The 17,708-nt window shown below is 37.6% G+C and overlaps 1 long non-coding RNA gene across 7 annotated transcripts in view; it reads left to right on the forward strand.

The window, feature by feature from the left end:
* Positions 1 to 17,708, forward strand: part of LOC114028555 — a 120,125-nt gene that overhangs the window by 48,167 nt on the left and 54,250 nt on the right. For 4 of the 7 annotated variants that reach the window (XR_003567383.1, XR_003567380.1, XR_003567382.1 and 1 more), the window contains 2 exons: positions 9,640 to 9,760; positions 12,833 to 12,934. The exons of 1 other annotated variant lie outside the window; for it this stretch is intronic. This is a non-coding gene — a long non-coding RNA (uncharacterized LOC114028555). Of the gene's footprint in view, positions 1 to 9,639; positions 9,761 to 10,693; positions 10,792 to 12,832; positions 12,935 to 17,708 lie in introns of those variants that run through there. 2 more of the 7 variants (XR_003567384.1, XR_003567386.1) reach the window with 2 other exon arrangements.

The raw sequence follows: 17,708 nt of genomic DNA on the forward strand, positions 1-17,708 counted from the left end.
CAGTGGGCATAAGTATGTAGAATATGGGCCATGAGACTAGCCAGAAAGGAGAAAAAGTGAGATCTGGGAGGGTAACTAGAATACGGGATATCAGTGATAGGTGAGACTACTCTTGAAATTCCTGTTATTGGGAAGTGATTGAGAGTATTTACTCACTACCATAACTTAACATTTGGGCAGTGCAATGAGAGAAAAACAACCTATGAAATGGATGGAATTTCATAGGAATGCTTGCCTTTAAAACTTACCATGTCAGAACTAGGACGATCCTTAGCACATAGATAGTCTGGACTGGGAGGTGCCATTCATGGGAGAATGAATATTCCAGGAATAAAATGAATCAGGACTACTCAATCAGGATGAATCCTAGAACCTGGAATGAGAAATAGGACACAGAAAGAACACAGAAAGTGGTAGCTGGATAGAGCCATAGAAAAAAATAGTCTAAACCAGGGTTACCTTACCACTTAGAGTATGGAACCTGAGAGTAACTGTACAAGGGGTGTCAGAGCCAGAGAGCACATAGTATATGGAGTTTCTGATGTGGGTGGGTTCTGTAAGAACAGAGCCAAGAGGTGTGATAGAATCTAGATTTTCAGAGTTAGTAAGAGGTCTTATATCTCTCAATGGCATCTTTGAGAAGATTTAAAAAAATATATTTTTAGGGCACCAAGACATAGAGAGAGACAGGATATTTGAAATCCTACTACCAAAGAAAATTTGAGGCTTGAAATAGTATATTTATTTCCAAATAATTTATATCAGGAGAGTGGTGACTGTCAGAATTAAAAATCAAGTCCCAGACCACAGAACCAAAGGTCTAAGTTTATAATCTAGTACCTTATATGACTCCACAAAATAAAAACAGGCCCTGACAAGACACACAATTCTTTATAGTGCCCTGATCTGGTAATACTATTGAATTCCTGTTTAGGGGCATGGGTAGAGAGTATTTACTATCTACCATAAGCTTTTAAGTCTAAAGCATTTCAAAGAAACACTATTTGTACTGTCGTTTTACAGCTAAGACTCATGACCAGTGCAGTAAGAGAAAACTAACCCAATAAATGGATAGAATATCATTTCAGGGTTCATCCTTGGAACACATATTGTCAGAGCCATGAGGACCCTTAGCACATAGAAAGTCTTGGTTGGGAGGTACCATTCAAGGGAGGTTGTTTCATATTCCTAGTGCACCAAGGAATGAAGAGAGAGAGCCACATAAGGGAAGTTCTAGTAACAAAGTATATTTGTGACTTCAGAAGCTACATTTGTTGTTGGTATTCAGTCATGTCCCACTCTTTGTGACCCCATGGACCATAATACACTAATACTATCCATGGGATTTTCTTGGCAGAGATACTGGAGTAGTTTGCCATTTCCTTCTCCAGTGAATTAAGGCAAAAAGAAAAAGTGACTTTCCCAGGGTCACCCAGCTAGTAAGTGTCTGATGCTGGATTTGAGCTCAGGTCTTCCTGTCTCCAGGCCCAGTGCTTTTGATCCACTGAGCCACTTAGCTGCCTCTAATTTAGCACATAGAAAGTCTTAGTTGGGCAGTGCCATTCAAGGGAGAATGCTCCAGGCAGAAAAGAATTTAGATTACAGAATATTAGACCTAAGCAGGAAGAACTGCACAATATTAAAAAAAAGAAAAACAAAATGAAAAACAAAAAGTCATCACTTTTATTCAATGCATTTCCTTGATTACTTAATACTGCTATTGATAATGCCTGTGAGCATTAATTGCCTACAATAACCTTTGAAGAACAGTGTATTTAAGAGGGAGCTCATAGAATGCTAAATGTCCCATGGTAGGAGGCATCAGTAATTACAGAGGTAAGAGGGTCCAGGGAACTTAGATTATCAGAGCCAGTAAGAGTAGTAGAACTTTCCATGTCATCATCCTTGAGAAGTTGGGGATTTTTTCCTCCAGGTGCCAAGGCATGGGGAGAAATAGGTTCATTGAAACCCCACAAAAAATATTTGTCATTTGACAAATTTGTAAAGTTTATTTCCATTTAATTTATATCAGGAGTGTGGCATTTGTCTGAATTAAAACTCATGGCATACATCACAACAATAAAAGTTTAAGTTTAAAATACAATGCCTTATATGGCTTAACAATTTTTTAAATAAACGTCCCAGGTAAACAAATGACTCATTATAGAGCCTTGATTAGGTAAGATTGGTATTAATATTACTATTATTGGGAATGGACAGAGTATTGATTGATTGCCATAAGGTACTAAGTACAGTGCATTTTAAAGGGAGATTATTTGTGCTGTCACTTTATTACTGGGACCCATGGACAGTACAAGGAAAGAAAAATAAACCAATAAATTAATAGAACATACCACAGGAGATTTGTCCTTGGAATATGAGATATCAGAGGATGCAGGTCCTTGGCACATTGGGAAGTGCTATTCAAAGGAGAATACTCCAGGCAGAAGAGAGCTGGGAGGGCACAAGTGCATGGTGGAAAAAACAACAATTCCCCAAAATGATTATCAATTTCATTCCATGCAGATCCTTGATGACTTGAGATTGCTATTGGTAATGAATAGCAAGTATTTTTTGCCTAACAATAACTTTTCAAGGGCAGTGTATTTATTTATTTAGCTTTTTTTTTTTTGGTGAGGCAATTGGGGTTAAGTGACTTGCCCAGGGTCACACAGCTAGTAATTGTCATGTGTCTGAAGCCAGATTTGAACTCAGGTCCTCCTGACTCCAAAGCCAGAGCTCTATCCACTGAACCACCTAGCTGCCCCTTAGGGGCAACGTATTTAAAAGAGACATGAGGTCTTTTTTGAATTGTTGTGTTGCTAACATACATTTTCAGTCTACTAAAACAAACAAATAATTAAATAAATGAAAAGATTTAAAAAGTCCTAGAATTTAGAGCAGAGTGGAGCATAGAATATGAAGGCTATTAGAGTCCTTAGCACACAGAATGTCATGGCTGGAAAGTGCCTTCCTAGGGAGGATAATAGAGAGGGGAAAGGAGGTAGCATAGAGAATTTCAGAACAGGTATAGGCAGAATGTCAAATGGGAGTAGACATGGAAGGCAGAATATCAACCAGAGAGGGGATGTAAAAAATTGAACATCTGGGCTTGACTGAAATTTAGAATCCAGACTGCCAGATCCAGATTAGGCCTTAGATCCTGGAATATGAAATGGGAGAGTGACTTTAGAAGACAGAAAGTAGGAGATAGAGCCAGAGAATAAAGATGTTCTGAGCCATTGGGGCCTGTGCACACAGACTATGGATCCTGAATGCAGCCAGAGAGAAGAGGGTGTGAGAGCTGGTAGGGCACCTAGAACAAGAAATAGAGCAAGAGAGCACGTAGGATGTTGATTTTCTGGTGTGGGAGGATTATGTAACAACAGAGCTAGGAAGTGTGATAGAACCTAGATTTTCAGAGTTAGAAAGAGCCTTAGAGCTTTCAATGGCATCCTTGGGAACATGGGTTTTGTCATGTTCTGAGGGTGCCAAGGCATGGAGAGAGATAACAATGAAAACTCTTGTAACAAAGAATGTTTGTGGCTTGAAATGCTACATTTATTTCCACATAATTCATATTACGAGAGTGGTAATTGTCTGAATTAAAGCTCAGATCCTGGCCCAGACAGCCCAACGTATAAGTTCATATTCAATTGTCTTATATGGCTCCAAGAAATAAAAATCATCCCTAACAAGTCAAATAATTCCTTGGAGTACTGTGATCAGGTAAGACCACTGTTGATATTCCTGTTATTGAGAGTGGATAGAGAGTATCTGTTGACTACTATAAGGTATTAGAAGTGCATTTTAAAGGGAGACCATTTGTGCTGTCATTTTTTGACTAAGACTCATGGGCAATGCAATAAGAGAAAAATATACAAACCGATAAATCTATGGAATATCCTCGGATAGTTGGCCCTGAGACCACAAAATGTCAGGGCTCATAAGAATCCTAAGCACATAGAAAGTCTTGATTAGGCAGTGCCATTTAAAGGAGAAAGTTTGAGGGAGAGGAGAGCTTAGAGTATTAGAATATTTGAGTTGGAAGGGCAAAACAGCATAGCAAAACAAATGACATCAGACAAACAAATGGGCATCAATTCAATTTGATCTAGTTCCCTGAATGCTTAGGACTGCTACTAATAAAAAATAGGGAGTATTTCTTAAGGTGTAAAGGACAGTGTACTTAAAAGCAACAACATTGATGCTTTTAAATCATCATATTTCTAGGATATATTAACAGTATAATTAGATAAAAATAAATAGATGAAAAGGGAAAAAAAGAACAAAGATTTTAAAGCAGGGCAGGGCTTAGAACATAGTATGTCAGGGCTGTTAGGATCCTTCTAATATAAAATGTCTTGGCCAGAAAATACCTTTCAAGGGAAAATGTTATAAGTGGAAGAGAAGATTGTGAATTTTAAAACAAGGCTGTCTGGGCCTTGAATTTCAAAACTGGGAAAACATTGAAGGCAGAATATGAGACCTGGGACACAGGTATGTGTAACACCTAGGATATCTGAGCTAGGAGGAAATTTAGAATCCAGAATGCCTGATTTGGATGAGGTCCTAGACCCTCGTATATTAGAGGTAGAAGGGATGCTAGAAGACAGAAAGTGGGAGATGGACAGAACCAGAGAAGAAAAATGGTCTGAGCCATTGGCACCTTAGCACACAGACTAGAAAGCCTGATAGTAGCCACAGAGAAGAGAATGTCAGACCCAGGAAGGCTCTTAAAAAGAGGCTATCAGAGCTAAGAGATCACATAGAATGCTGAATGTCAGCTTTAGGAGTGACCTGAAAACCACATAATGTTCAAGCTGAAAGAGGACTTAGAACACTGATTTTCTGAGTTGACATGGGCCTTAGAATTCAGAGAATCACAGTTGAGAAGGACCTCATTTTTATGTGCTCATTGGACAGTTCACGGGGGGAGTATGAGGGTAATTTAAAAAATAGCATAGTTTATTTATGGTAAGAATTGTGGTAGTTATTTCAGTATGATTTAGATTAACACAGCAGTGATGCTGTGAATTACAACTCAGTTCCCCACCCATATAATGAAGGTGGAATAGTTAAGATATAGGGTCTTATTTTTCTCAAAAATTAGGAAAAAAAATTGATTTCTTGAAGTGATTATACTGCTAGTGGTAGAGTATGAGGCCTAGAAAGTGCTGTGCAATATGAGCAAAGCAGAATTATAGTAAGTCAAAAGAAGTGTGAGATGCACAAATTTTGAGACATCTCCCTCCTAAATGGTCATACAGACCTGTGGTAGAGCCTTCCAAGCTCATATCAGTCTGATCAGCCACAGCCAAACATACATTGACCTCAACACCATGGTGCTCTTCTGGTCCTCTTTGAGCATGAAGGATAAACAGCACCATTATATTTAAAAGATACGATATTTCCACTTTTAAATCAGTGTCTTGCAGAGACATAAAAAGTTCATTGAGACTAAAAGAAATACAGAAACGAAAAGAAAAATATAGAATTTTACAACAGGTGGTGTCTTGGACAGTGGTGTCAAATTCACATATTAAGGGGAACCATAAAACTGTACATAAGGAACCCCTGTAGGCTGCATATTGACTTAGTTTTAAAATGTAATGTTATCTATGTTTTATTGTATTTTTATTTATTTTGTTAAATATTTCCATTTTTGCATATTTTCAAATTTCCACATTTACATTTTAATCTGATTTGGCTGCACTTCAGATATTGTGGGCCTCATGTGGGGCATCATAGAACAGAGATCTTCATTGCTGGGAGGTGCCTTGGAACTCTCAACATTATCATTGAGAAGATAGGTTTTTGTAATATATTCAGTGGCCCAAGGCATGGAAAGGGACAGTCTAATGGAAAACTCAATAACAAAAGATATATGTGGCTTGAAATGGAAAATGTGTTTCCATATAATTTATATCAGGAGAGTGGTGACTGTCTGATACACTTGGCCATACACTGAATTAATCAACCTCTTAATTAGTTAATTAATCTCAGTTTCCTCAATTGTAAAATGCCAGTAACAATATCACTTACATCATAGGGTTGTTGTGAGAATAAAAATAAGATAATACATTTAGTATATTAGCATAGTGCCTGGCATGCAGTAGGCACCATATAAATGATTATTCCTTTCCCTTTCTCCTCTCTTTTTAAATCATTGTATTGCTGAGGCATAATCAGTTTAATAAGATAAAATTAAATGCATAAGTGAAAAGAAAATTCTAGAATTTTAGGATAGGGTGTTGCCTTTGACCATAAACTGTCAGATTTATTAGTTTTGGCCTTGAAGTGTTATTGAAAAAAAAATGTAGCTAGAGGAGGGTTTAGAATACAGAGTATGAGAGCTGGCTGAGCAGAACTGAGAATGAACACTGAAGCCCGAATATGAGACCTGGCAGTGTATGTCGTACACAATATTTGAGCTGGCAAGAAACATAGAATGAAAAATGTTGAATAGGGCTCTGAAACCTGTAATATCAGAGATGGGAGTTGCCTTAGAGCACAGAAAGTAGGAGATGGTGAGAACTTAGAGACAGTGGGATCTTAACACACAGGATTTCAGGCCTGAGAGTAGCCATAGAACCCACAATGTCTGACCTGGGAGATATCTTAAAAAACCAACAATAGAATATCAGAGCTCAGGCAGGGTCATAGAATCTGGATCTTTAGAGCTGAGAAGAGTCATACTGAGAAGATGGGTTTTTATGTACTCAGTGGGCTAAGACACAGAATGGAATAGTTTAATTGAAAACTCAATGACAATAGATATTTGTGGTTTGAAATGGAACATTTATTTCCATATAATTTATGTTAGGGTAGTGGTGATGGTCTAAATTAAGGAATCAGGAAGACCTGAGTTCCAATTCAGCCTCAGATATGTAACTATTTCTGTGATCCTTGGCAAGTCACATAATCTCACTTTGACTCTGTTTCCTCAATTGTAAAATGGAGATAATAATAGCATCTACCTCAGAATTGTTTTGAGGATCAAATGAGATAATATTTGTAAAAGTGCTAATACAATGCCTGGCACATAGTAGGCACTATATAAATGCTTATTCCCTTATGAAACAAAAAAAAACAAGTGATTTCCTTGATCAGTTAAGACTGATATTGAGATTACTACTATTGACAGTAAATGGAGAGTATTTATTGACTACTACAAGGTATTAAGTTCAGTCCATTTCAAAGAGAAACCATTTGTATTGTCACTTATTGTTTCAATAGTCCCACGTGCAGTGGAATCAGAAAAAAACAAAAATCATAGGAGGATGGAATCTGAGAACAGACAATGTCAGAGCTGGGAGAGACCTTAGAACAGGGAATGTCAGAGTTTAGAACAGTATGGCAGAGCTGAGATGGGTCTTAAAGCTGGGAGGGGCCTTAGCACAGAGAAAGTCTTGGGAGGTACTTTTCAAGGAATATCGTTGGAGGTGAGAGAGAAGACAGAAGAGAGAATTTAAGAACAAGGAGGGCAGTCTGGACCTTGAATGTCACAACTGGGAGTAGACATTGAAATCAAAATATCAGACCTGAGAGAGTATGTGATGCATAGAATGAATATCTAAGCTTGGAGGACATTGGGAATCTAGATCTGATCTGGATGGAGCCTTCGAACCTGGAACATTAGAGGTAGAAGGGATTTTAGAAGACAGAAAATGGGATATGGGCTAAGCCTGAGAACACAAATGGGCTGAGCCAGTAGGACCATACTACATTGAAAGTAGCCATAGAGAAGAGAATGTGGATGCTGGGATGGCATCTAAAGCAGGGGATAGCAGAGCAGGAGAGCACATAGGAGGTTGAATATTTAGGAGGAACTTGAAAAAACAAAATGGCAGAGCTTGAGGGATTGAGAGGTCATAGTAGATTTTCAGAGCTGGGTGGTACTTTACACCTCAATGTCATCCTTGAGATTTTTTTTTTTAAGTAATCAGCCAAGGCATGCAATATTTATTTCCATATAATTTATATTGGACAGTGTAGATGATTTGAATTAAAACTCAGGTCCTGGACCACAGAACTTTAAAGGTATAAATTTAAAATTCAGTCCTATATGGGGCTCCAGAAATAAAAACAATTCCTGACAAGACACACAATTTTTCATAGTGCCCTGATCAGGTAAGACTGCTAGTGATGTTATTATTATTAGTAAGAGATGAAGAGTACTTATTGACTGCAATAAAGTATTAAGTACAATATATTTAAAAAGGAGACCATTGGTGCTATCAATTTTTTGCTAAAACCCACATGCAGTGTAATAAGAGAAAAATAAATAAGTAAATTAAAAACCTTAGCATGTTGTAAGAGGTGTGTGTCTTAGAACTTAAAATGTTAGGGCCAGGAGAATACTTAACACATAAAATGTTTTGACTTGGATGTTCCTTTCAAGGGATATTGATTTAGAGGAGAACTTAGAATAGAGAATATTAAAGTTTAGAGAACAGTCCTGGCTCTGAATTTCTGAACTTTTAGTGGATGTGGAAGACATTCTATCAATCCTGGAAGAGTTTGTACAATATTCAAGCTCGTAGCAACTTTCGAATCAAGAATGCCTGTGCTAGTGGGGCCCCCAAGCTTGGGTATCAAATGTGAGGAGAACCATGGAACACAGACAGCAAAACATGGGCAAACCTGAGGATACAAGTTGTCGTATTCATTGTGACCTTAGCACATAGAATGGCAGGTTTGTGAGTAGCTGCAGAGAAGAAAATGTCAGAGGTGCTTGGCAGGAGAGCTCTTGAACACAGAATGTCAGAACCAGCAATGACCTTAAAACCACAAAATGATAGAGGTGGGAAGGGCCTTAGGAGACACAACATCATATCTGGAAAGGAAGTGTAGTTTGGTTTTTTAAATGTTCTCAGTGACCAAGGTGTTATGAGAGATAGGTAAAATTTAAAATGAAGTTTATTTTATATAGTTCAACATAATTTATATTAGCAAAATGATGATGTCCTGAATGAAAACTCAGGTCCTGAACCACTCAAAGAAGAAAGATAAACATACAGAACCTATTCTGGCTCTCCCCCCAAAAAAATGTAGGAAAGAAAAGGAAAAAAAATTAATTTCCATGCAGAAATGAGGAAAGATTGCTGTGATTATTACCATCATTGTAAGTGAATAAATAGTATTTATTGAAAAAATAAGGTAAGTACACAGGGTTTAAAAGGTACATACCATTTATGATTTTCAATCATTCTACCGTTAAGACATATAAGTAATGTAATAAAACCAAATAACTAAATGAAAAGGGAAAAAACCTCAAATATCAGAAGAGGATGGGGCCTTAGAACATTAAATGTCAGTGCTGGATCAACCTTTAGAATATAGGAAAGCCTTAAGAACACAATGTCAGAAAGAGGGACATCCTTAAAACCACAGTGTCTGAGTTGGGAGGGCTCTCAGGACATAGATTATCTGAGCTGGGCTGGTCCTTAGAACACACGGCATCATTGATGGGAAGGAGGTTTTGGTGGTTTTGTTTTTCAAGATGCTTAGTGGTCAAGATACTGGAGGGACAGGTAAATTTTTAAAATTATAAAGTATCTTTATGGCATGAGATGCAACATTTATTTGAATATAATTTATATCAGCACAATAGTGATGCTCTGAATTAAAACTCAGGTCGTGAACCACACAAAGAGGAAACGTGAACATACTGTGCCTAATCTGGCTCCCCCCCTAAAAAAAAAAAAGAAAAGAAAAAAACCCGACAAAAAAGTAACCCCATGCAGTGCCTTGAAGGGTAAGACAGCTGTTGCTATTCCTATTATTCTTAATGAATGGGGAGTATTTATTGAAAAAAAAATAAGGTAAGTTCACAGGATTTAAGTGGGACAATATTTGGGATTTTAAATAATTTTATTTTAAGACTTGTATCTGAAGTTATAAAACTGAACCAATAAATGAAAAAGGGCATAAAACCCTTGACTATCAAAAAAGGGAGGAGACTTAGAACCCAAAATATCAGGGCTGGGAGGGTCTTTAGAATATGGAATGTCTGGCCTTTCAAGAGAACATATTGGCAGCTGGATAGAGCTTAGAGTAGAGAATTTCATCACTGGGATAGTAGTCATGACTGAATGTTGGAGGTTTAAATAGAAGCCAGAATATCTGACCTGGGAGGGCACTGAGACTATCTCAGCTTAAAGGCAATTTTAAATTGCCTGACCTGGAAGGGCCTCCAGTCTGGAATATGGAAAGGGGAGGGAGTTTAGAACCCAAATTGTCTGACCCAGTGGGATCTGAGCTCATGGAATGTTAGTCCTGGGAGTAGCTAGAGGGGAAGAGAATGTCAGAGCAGGTAGGGCTCTTGGGGATATCAGAGCCAGGAGACACTTTCTAACACCAAGTCACCAAGTGGGGTGAGTGGCCGAGTGGAGAGTATGGGCTTTTAGAGCACAGATTAGTAGATTGGAAATGGGCCTGAGAACACACAGTATCATCCCTCAGGAGGAGTTTTGTTGATGTTCTCAGGGGTCCAAGATATTGGGAGTTGCAGTTAAATTTACAAGACAACAAAAATGTTCTTTATGCGTTTATTTTAGTATAATTTCTAGCAGCACAGTGGTGCCACTCTGAAATAAAACTCAAGTCCTGGTATACATATTCAAAGAGGAAAGGTGACAATACAAAGCTTTTAACAGCCCTTCCCCTCCACTCCCACTCCACCAAACAGCCCTGAAAAAAATAATTTATGCACTGCCTTGATCTGGTTAGGCTGCTATCAGCATTCCTAGTGCCAGTGAATGGAGAGTATTTATTGGAAAACATAAGGTAAGTATGCAAGATTTGGGATTTTAAATTATTGTATTGTTAAGATACAAATAATGTAGTAAAGGAAAACTTAACAAATAAGTTAGAAGTAAAAATACCCCAAAATATGAGAGGAAAGAGGGCCTTGAGAACATAGAATGTCTGGCAATGGATGTGCCTTTGAAGAGGATAAACTAGAGGTGGGAGAAAGTTCTAAACATAGAATTCTCCAGCTGGAGTGGCGGCCCAGACTCTGAATGTCAAAACAGGGAGCTGCTGGGAAAGCCAGAACATCAGGCCTGAGATAGAGTGTAGAACATAGAATGAATGAGCTCAGAGGAGACTTAGAATCAAAAAGACCAGAGCTGGATGGGAATCTGGAACCTAAAACACAGAAGATGAGAGAGCATTCAAGTGTGAGAACAAGACTGTCTGATTCTGAGGAAGCAAAGCACACAGAATGTCAGGTTTGGAAGGAGCAGCAGAGAAGATAGCAGAGTCAGCAGGGCACTGGAATAAGGCACATCAGATAGGAGGGCCTTTAGAAAACAATGTCAGAACTAGGAGGGGCCGTAACACCACAGAAGGGCAGGGCTTAGAAAGCTCTCAGAACATAGATTGGCAAATTTGAAATGGTCCTGAGTAAACACAGTAACATCCTTGGGAAGGAGTTCTGTTGATGTACTCAGGGATCTGAGCTATAGGATAGGGCAGGTAAATTTAAATAATAATCAAGTATATATTTGAGATGCAACATGTGTTTCAATATAATTTATATCAGCACAGCGATGATACTCCAAATTAAAAATCTGATCCTCAATCACATTGTCAAAGGGAAAAGAGTAAAAGGACATTCATTGCCTTATCTTACATAGGAAAAAAACATTGAAAAAGCCTTGACAGAAATAGCAATTCCAATATACTATTAGAATAATCTGATCTGACTGTTATTGCTATTCCTATTATTGGCAATGAATGGTTAAACAAGGTTTTAAGTGCATAGGATTTAAAAGGCATAGCATTTTCTCTTTTAAATCATTATGTTGACAAGACTCATGTGCAATGTAATAAAATAAAAATAAGTAGATAATAGAAGAGGAAAAAATATCCTGAACTATCAAAGCCAACTGTGGCCATAGAACATAGAATTTCAGGCCTAGAAGGGAGGGGCCTTAGAGTGCCTGGGTTTATGAGGCCAGAGAGGTTAGAAAGGAGAATTTCAGAACTGAGGGGGGCAGTTAGGGCTCGAAACGATAGGCCTGGGAGTGGACAGAGAAGCCAGAGTATCAGACCCAGCAGGTGCTTAGAACACATAATTTCAGAAGTTGGAGGAAATACAGGCTCAAGAGTGCTTGACCCTGGAACCTGGAATATCCGAGCTGGGAGGGCCTTTAGGCCAAAGATGTCAAACATTGGGCATGCCCACAAAACTCTCTCCAATGCTTCCCTAACCAGATTAAAATGGAATTGAGAACTACTTAACAAAATCAATAAAAATGCAGTAAAACATAGATAACATTGCATTTAAAATCCAGTTAATATATGGCTCTTAGGGATCCTTCTGTGGCCTTCATTTCTGTTGAGTTTGGCACCACTGCCTTAAATCACAGAAAGTGAGAGATGGTCAGAGCCTGCAAATACAAATTGTCCAACTTATTAGGATCTTAGCAAACCCAGTGCCAGAGCTGAGAGTAGTCATATAGTCATAGAGATATAAATTTCAGAGGTAGGAAGGCCCTTAGAAGAAGAGAATCTTAGAACCAGGAGAGTCATTCTCCTACCTGACATTCTTGTCAGCACTAGGAGCTGCCTTAAAACCATAGAATCTCAGGTCTGGCAGAGCTCATAGAAGAGAGATTTTGAAACATGAAAAGGGCCATAGAACACATAATGTCATATGGGAAGGAGGGTTGTTGTTGTTTTTTTTAATTTACCCTATGACATAGGTATTGGGAGGGTCAGGTAAATTAAAAATACAAAGTATATTTATGGTATGAGATGCAACATATATTTCGATATCATTTCTATCAGCACAATTGTGATACTCTGAATTAAAACTCAGGTCCTGAACCACACAGCCAAAGAAGAAAGTTGAACATACAGTGCCTAATCTGGCTCAAAAAAAAAAAAAGAAAAGAAAAAAATGAAAAAAAAAGTAATTACATGCATTGCCATGATGGGTAAGACTGCTGTTGATATTACTATTATTGGTAATAAATGTGGAATATTTATTGAAAAAAATAAGGTAAGTACACAGGATTTTAAAGAAACATCATTTGAGATTTTAAATCATTGTATTGCTAAGATAGATATGTAATATAATAAAACTGAGTAAGTGATAAGATTAAAACCCCTAGACTATCAGAGGAAATGTAAACTATCAGGGAAGGAGGGTTTTCAGAAGCCAGAATAGCTGAGCTTGGAGTTGCCTTTCAGGATAAGACGTTGAGTTGAACTTAGAGACTTTCAGCCGTAGGAAGGTAGTCTGGGTCTGAATGGCAGAATTGGGTATTGACATGGAAGCCAGGATATCAGATCTAGAAGGGGATGCAGAGCATGGACTGTCTGAGTGTGGAGGCAGTTTAGAAGCAGACATGCTGGAGCTGGACAGGGCCCAGGAAGCTGGAATTTCAGAGGTAGAAGGGAGCCTCAAATACAGAAAGTGGGAGATGGCTAGAGCCTGAGAACACATATTATAGGAGTCATCATTTATATAAGCAAGGGATGTTGTTCTGAATTAAAACTCATTCTGAACCACCCACCCAAAAAGGAAAGGTAAAATATAGCACTTCATCTGGTTTAAAAAAAAATTAACTCCATGATCTGTCTTGTTCCAGTAAGACTGCTATTGACATTTGTATTATTGGTAATGAATGGGGAGTATTTTTGAAACAAATAAGGTAGGTGTTAAGTAGAGTATTTAAAAGGGACCCCATTTTTGCTTTTAAATCATTTTATTGATAAGAGACATTCAGTGTTACAAAATAAAAGAAAATGAAAGTGAGAACAAAAATAAAACAGACTGTCATACTAGGGCATGGCCTTATATCATAGAATTCCAGAGCTTTGAGGGCCCTTAGAACATATAGTATCCAGACTGAATATGCCCCTCAAGATGAAATATAGGGGCTGCTAGAGAGCTTGGAAGGCACTCAGGGTTCTGTATGACAGAAATTGAAGTTGACAACATAGAAGCCAGTATCAGGCCAGGGAGGTCACTTAGAACATAAAATGGCCCAGCTTGGAGGAAATTTAGAAACACCAGTGCCTGAACTTGATGAGGCCCTGGAGCCTGGAATGTCAGAGGTTGGAGGGACCTTAGATCTCAGACAGTAGGAGATGATCTGAACCTAAGAACACAAATTATGCAAATCAGTGGGATGTTAATCAAGAAAATATAGGACCTTGGAGAAGCCACAGAGAAGATATTGTCAGGACTGGGAAGGGCCTTAGACAGAATATTGAAACGGAAGGAATTTGATTTTTTAAATTTAGGTGCTCAGTGGGCAAGGTGTTTAGAGTGAAAGGTAAATTAAAGAAAATAATAAATAGCAAAGTATATTTATAGAATTAAATATATATTTCAATGTAAGATATCAGCACAATGGTTATGCTGGAAATTCAAGTGCTAAACCCCACAGACAAAGAGCTAAGGTGAATACACTGGGCCTGATCAGGCTTAAAAACAAAACAAAAAAAGTGAAGTAAAAAAAAAATGAACAAAAAAATAATTTCATACAGTGACTTGATGAGGTAAAACTGCTGTTGATATTACTATTTTCTTGTTAATGAATGGGGACTATTAAAAAAAAACTAAGGTAAGTACACAGGATTCAAAAGGACACCATTTGTGATTTTAAATCATCATTTTGCTAAGACATATGTAACATAATGTAATAAAACCAAATAAACAATGAAAAAATCGTAGATTTTGAGAGGAAGGAGCAGTTTTAGAATATAAAATATCCGTGGACTGTCTAGTCTTTGTGGTACCTTTCAAGAAAATATATTAGAAGGTAGCTAAAGTTTACAATAGAGAATTTCAGCACTGAGATAGCAGATCCAGGCCTGAATATCAGAACTAGGAGTTGACACAGAAACCAGAATATGAGACCTGGGAGGCCACACAGAACACAACATATCTGAGCTTGCAGGAAATCTAGAATCAAGAATCCCAGAGCTGAATGAGGCCCTAGAACCTGGAATACCAGAGGTAGAAGAGAGTATAGAAGACAAAATGGCAGTTGGACTGAGCCTGAGAACACAAATTGTTTGAATCAGTAGGACTTTAGCACACAGAATATCCAACCTGAGCCTAACCATAGAATATGTGAGAGCTGGGAAGGCACATAGAACAAGGGATGCCAGAACTAAGCAAGACAGAATTTATATCAGCACAATGGTGATACTCGAAATTAAAATTCATGGCTCCAAACCCAGCCAGTGAAGAAAGGTTAATATATGTCCAAAATAAAACAGTGAAAAGGAAAAAAAAATAACAAACCATGTTTGTTTTAAAGTATTTTGAAGAGGCAAGGCTGCTGTAGACACTACTATTATTTTTACCAGGGAGTATTTATTGAAAAAAGTTAATTCAAAAGAGATACACTTTTTCAGTTTTAAATCATTGTGCTGAGACCTATATGTAATTTAATATAATAAAAGGCAAAAAAAACAGAGAAGGGAGGGGATTTTGAACATAAAATGACAGGGTTGGGAAGATCTTTACAAAATAGAATGTTTGACTTGGCCAAAGTTGGCTAGAGCTAAGAGTAGAGACTTTCTGCCCTGGGAAGGCAATTCGGGCTCTGAATATCAAAACTGGATATTGAATTATTGGCCAGAATATCAGATTTGTGAGGACATGTAGAAGATTGAATTTGTTGAGGCAATTTAGATTCAAGAACACCTGAGCTGCATGGCACCCTCAGAGCTAAAATATCAAGAGTGGGAGGCACCTTAGAACAAGGGAAGTGAGAGGAGGTCAGGGCTTGAGAACACCAATTGTTCAATTCAGTGGGATCTGAGCATGTTGAAGGTCAGACCTGGGAGAAACCAAAGAGAAAAGAATATCCTAGCCCTCAGGGAACATTAAACAAGGGATATCAGAGCCAGGAAAACCCTTCCAATATACAGTGTCAGGACTAGGAGTAGCCTTAAAAGCAGAGATTGTCAGAGCTGGGAGGACCTTTAGAACAGATTGTGAGAGCTGAGATAGTGCTGAGGATACACACTGTCATTGTTGGCAGATAGTTTGGTTTATGTGCTCCAGGGGAAGGACAGGTATATTTTAAAAATTATATTTAGGATGCAAAGTACAACATATGTTTCATAATAATGCTCTGAATTAGAATTCACATACTGAATCACAAAACCAAAGTGGAAAGGTGACCATACAGTGCCTAATCTGACCCCAAAAGACAACAAAGAAAAGAAAAAAAAAAACAACAACAAAGTAATTGCATGCAGTATCTTGAAGGCTAAAGGTTGCTGCAAATATTACTGTTATTGTTAATGAAAGGGCTGTATTTATTGAAAAAATAAGGTAAGTACACAATATTGAGAAGGGAAACAATTGTGATTTTAAAGAATTATATTGCTAAGAAATAATTGGATAAATAAGTGAAAAAGAAAAAAGACCCTAGAATATCTGAGAAGGGAGAGTCTTTGAAAATAAAATCATAGGGCTGGGAGGATTTATAGAACACAATTTTTTACTTGGAGGCACATTTCAAGAACATATATTGGAGGTTAGAGAGAGCTTAGAACAGAATATTTCACTGCAGGACAACAGTCTAGGCTCCAAATGTCAAATCGTGGAAGACAGAATATCAGACCTTGAAAAATATGTTGAACATTAACTATCGTAAAATGAGTGAACTTGAAGGCAAGTTAGAATCAAAAGTCCCTGAGCTGGATTGGACTCCGGAACCTGGAATATCAAACCTGGCAAGGGCTTTAGAACAAAAAAAGTGAGAGATGATCAGAGCTAGAGAACAAAAATTGTCTAACTCCATGGGATGCTGAGTGCACAGAATGTAAGACCTGGGAGAAACCACAGAGAAGAGAAGGTCAGATCTGGCATGAATAACAAGGGACACCTGTCTAGGAAAGACTCTAGAACATACAGTTTCAGGACTAGTTTTGGCCATATCAGCCATTCAGAACTGAGAGGGCTCTTAGAACATAGATTATTAGACTTGGGATGATCCTGAGAACACACAATATCATCACTGGCAAAGAGTTTTACCTATTTGCTTAGGGTTCTAAATTATGAAGAGGAAGAGTTGTCGAACATTGACAAAAACAACAACTAAAGCTATTTTAGTATGAGAAACAGCACACGTTTCAATGTAATTTATAAAAGAACAATGGCAATGCTCTGAATTAAAACTGTTCTCAAAACACAAACAAATTGGATAGTTAAAATATATGTTGCCTTAGCTGACTCAAAACAAACCAAAAAAAAAAACAAAAACCTGTCAAACTAATAACTCCATGAAAAAAAGTATTCTGGTGAGATTACAATTCATATTGCTTTAATTGGTAATGAATGAGGACTGTTTTATTGAAACAAGTTGTTTCAGTAAAAACCCACTTTGAAAAATGGAACACCATTTGTGATTTTAAATCATTGTATTGCTAAGATTTGTGTAATTTGCTATCATAAAATGGAATAAATAAGTGAAAAGAAAAAAAAACCCTTGGATATCACCGGAATGAGGAGTCTTTGAACATAAAATGACAGAGCTGGGAGAGTCTTTAGGACATAAAATGTCTGATATGGAAGAGCATTTCAGGAGAATATATTGTTTAGAAAGAGTTTAGAATATACAATTTCAGACCTGGGAGGGCAGGTAGGACAATAGAATGTCTGAACTTGGAGGAAACTTAAAGTCAAGAATACCTAATATGATGCCCTGAAAGCTAGAATAGTA

The sequence above is a fragment of the Vombatus ursinus genome, unplaced genomic scaffold (genome assembly GCF_900497805.2).
Source record: "Vombatus ursinus unplaced genomic scaffold, bare-nosed wombat genome assembly UNPS02014886.1, whole genome shotgun sequence".
NCBI lineage: Eukaryota > Metazoa > Chordata > Mammalia > Diprotodontia > Vombatidae > Vombatus > Vombatus ursinus.